The 3,691-nt window shown below is 37.3% G+C and overlaps 1 long non-coding RNA gene across 1 annotated transcript; it reads right to left on the minus strand.

Annotated features, from left to right (window-relative positions):
• Nucleotides 1-580: 580 nt before the first annotated feature.
• Nucleotides 581-2,266, minus strand: LOC142368075 (uncharacterized). The gene is made up of 4 exons (XR_012767246.1): nt 2,053-2,266; nt 1,403-1,568; nt 1,056-1,241; nt 581-969 (listed from the first exon to the last, which is right to left on the minus strand). It is a non-coding gene; the product is annotated as an uncharacterized LOC142368075 (long non-coding RNA).
• Nucleotides 2,267-3,691: the final 1,425 nt, after the last annotated feature.

Genomic DNA, 3,691 nt, shown 5'->3' on the forward strand with positions numbered 1-3,691 from the left:
ACTGTCAGGACCCACAGACCTGCACTGTCAGGACCCTGTTGCAGACCGTCACCTGCACTGTGAGGACCGGAAGTGCACTGTGAGGACCGGAAGTTGATTCGAAGCCTTTCAAAATAAAAGCGTGTGTATCGGAAGCACGTATTTTTAAACTATTTTAAACGCTATATTTTTCAAGAGGTCCTCACAAATGAATTAATTAGTTAACAGTATTCCCGGTCTATTGTTTTTATTTGTATTGTAAACTTTTGTTTGGTCACTGCACACATTTTCTCTTAGGCTCATATTCATAAGCCAACATCTCACAAGACGCCATAGGCCTATACTGTACATTTTATTGTATACTATAGAGTAAGTCACTGCTATTTCATTATCATTTCATTTTGACTTTATCGCACTGCTCTTTATATATATATATGTATTTGTTTCAATTAGTTTTTCTGTTGTATTATTCTGTATTTTTATCCTTAACCACCATAAATTTCATGTTTGGTTCTATGTCTATGCCAATTATGTTCTTGTGCTGCTGGAACACCTTAGTACCACTAAATAGTACCCTAACTCTTGATATCTACAGTATAATCTTAGTCAAATTATTAAGGGATCAATGAGAAAACATAAAAAGCACACCAAGTCACAACATGATCAAATGTTCTGTAGTGTTTATTCAGTCAAACATTCACAATATGACAAAAAATCTTTGTTTTTGTCGACTACCTGTTCACAAAATATCAACATGTCGTTAATATTGTGAAATATCATTTTGAAAGGCTCCAGGATCGCTTCTCTTTCATCCTCGTCCAGTTCTTCGTTCCACAACCTCCCATACTGTAGAGCAGCCTCTGCCTGTTCCTCTTCCCCCATGCCCAGAACGTCAGGCAGGTCCACTCGGGCAGACAACAGTGGTTTGTTGGCCTCAGCCCACTCTGCTGCATGTCTGCAATTTTGAAGAATGCGATCTTCAACCGAGTCCTATGGAAAAGACAGAAAGAAAGATGTCTGTCCTATAGCTGCCACACCAACAGTATCTGACCAATAGATACTGTGCAAAAGCTTACGCCTTCCACTGGTGTGTCCACATCAGCAAGTCTGGCTCTCTTGGAGACCTCTGCCTGCTGCTCTTCTTCCTGAGTACTCAACTATTAATATGAATACATGCATTATACATACTTTATACTCTTACCTGAATTTGTAGTCCAGTTTTCTCTGTCCAGTTGCCAGGATTTAGTGACTGGGATAGGTTTCTAAAAGACAGAAAGTGAGGTGTCAGATGTTCTTCACTGCAACCTACATTCCCTTCATTTTCCTTTTACCCTTTTACAAACCAAACCACAACCTGCCAGAAGTTAGAAGCGTTGGCTAATACTTATGAGTACAAACAAACAGACAAATACATTATGCTTACCTTTAAATAAAATGCCACCTTTTGTATGTGCCTCTAAGTGGCTCTGCAGCTTGGACAATTTTGTTGGTTTAAATTGTAGGCACAGAGGGCAGTGAAACAGTTTGCAACATGACGTGCAGCGTTCGATTTTTGGCGTAGTGCCGGCGGTTGTTATTGAAATATGCATCTGTAAGAGACAAATAATGTCGTAATAAGTAAAACTAAATTATATATATATATATATATATATATATATATATATATATATATATATATATATATATAAATGGCGCATTTAAGTGAGCACTATCGATACGATAACAACGCTAAAGACTAGCCAAAAGTAAATAAACCTGATTCTTTAAAATTAATATAACTTTACAGTATATAGTTATTGAAATATGCATCTGTAAGAGACAAATAATGTCGTAATAAGTCAAACAAAATTATACAAGTCAGCACTATCGATACGAAAAATGGCACATTTAAGTGAGCACTATCGATAGGATAACAACGCTGAAGACTAGCCAAAAGTTTAAAAAAAACCCTGATTCTTTAAAATTAACATAACTTTAGAGTATATAGTGTGCAACGTAACGTTCCAGTGAATAAAGACTGTTTCTGTTTCTTCGTATGAAAGAAAGAGTAGTTTTCACTCGACTTTTACTCACCTCGTCGTCTCCACAGTTCAAATGGGGAACGAAAAATACGTGCTCCTCACTTGTCGCTTCGGGTCCTCACAGTGCAGGTGACGTCACAGTGCATGTCTGCAACTAAGGGTCCTGACAGTGCAGGTCATGGGTCCTGACAGTGCAGGTCTGCAGCCAGACCCCTCTCGAACATTACCAGCATCATCAACACATGCAAGATGCCATTCAACCCCCACCAGCAGTGAATGACTTTCTAGGCTAAAATCTTAGAGCCAAGGATGGCCATCACGGTTTTTAATAATTGTTTTCTTTTTGCTCTGCATCTTAATTCCATGCGTGTTAAAATGGCTGTTTGATGTGCTCATAACAAAGATGATTTACTCCTCCACGTATGTTCATGTGTATGCCAATAAGGCCGACCAAAATTCAACCTCTGTTCACATTCCTGACACCAAATCAGACTTTGATGATAACATTTTGTAAATGTTTATTTTTATTTTCTTTGTTTTGCTTTGTGTTGGTTTGGTTTTGTTTGTTTGTTTTTATATTCCCATTATTTTCTCTCTTGTAGACAACCGCCAGGATGATATATTTTTCAATCTGTGTGAATTAGTGATAATAGTTATGACTATTTTTTAATTTTGTTCCCTTTCATTTTTTTAATTCCTTTTTATTTTTCTTAAGGTTGTTTTGTTTTCTGTTAGTGATTAGTTCTACTCAATTGAAAGAAAGTGGTTGGTGATTTCTAATTTTTATCTTTTTAAAATTCAATTTCAATATTGTTTTCCTTTAGTTTTTACATCATTTCATTTTATTCTTCTTAGTTTATTCTTTTTATTTTTTCTTAAGTTTGTCTCCTATCAGTGATTAATTGAATCAAAAAGGGGGGAATGTTATGGTAAATTCGATGTCTGCTAACCATTTGTCTTTGAAATGACACCTTGTTGTAAAATCCACTGTCTGCAGACCAATGTCTGCTGATTAACACATTGACAATAATCATTCAAATGACCATTGTCTCCGGATTCTGCATCTCCCCAAAGTGCGAGACTTTCCCCCAGGGGGTGTGGCAAGGAGACAGTTGGAGAATACACACGGTGTGTTCTTTCAGGTGTCACCTGAAAGTCCAAACCCTCCTCTTTCTGTATAAATGCTTCTGATTTCCTTTGTTCTGGGTCTCTTCTTACCACGAACGCTGACTGGTGAGGATTGACCTCTTTTGCAGAAGGAAATAAACACGTGGCCGGCCGGCACAAACATTGAAAGTCTCTATTTCACTTCTCATCAGATGTAATAGGAAGGTAAGCAAAAACTTAATAGGGAATTAAGACAATAATTCCATAACAACAACACGCTAAGGCGAAGTGAAAACCTAAAAGGGATGACATGACCTTTTCAATCAAAATAAACTTAAAGCTTTAACCCTAATCCACCAGTTACCATAACAGTTCTATCTATTTTGTTAAAAACCTTTCTATCAAATGCAGAACGCCGCTAAATGCCTGCTGGATTTTCAAGTAACATAGCCCGAATAATTTTATCAGTCTCTATCAACTAGCCATGTTGCCTAGTCCCAATCATCACAGTCCCAAGCAACAGCTCTGAAAGCAATTCAGTCACAGGTAATTGTCATGCTGGCAATCGTTTCCTACTGTTGGAT

This window comes from Odontesthes bonariensis, chromosome 18 (genome assembly GCF_027942865.1).
Source record: "Odontesthes bonariensis isolate fOdoBon6 chromosome 18, fOdoBon6.hap1, whole genome shotgun sequence".
NCBI lineage: Eukaryota > Metazoa > Chordata > Actinopteri > Atheriniformes > Atherinopsidae > Odontesthes > Odontesthes bonariensis.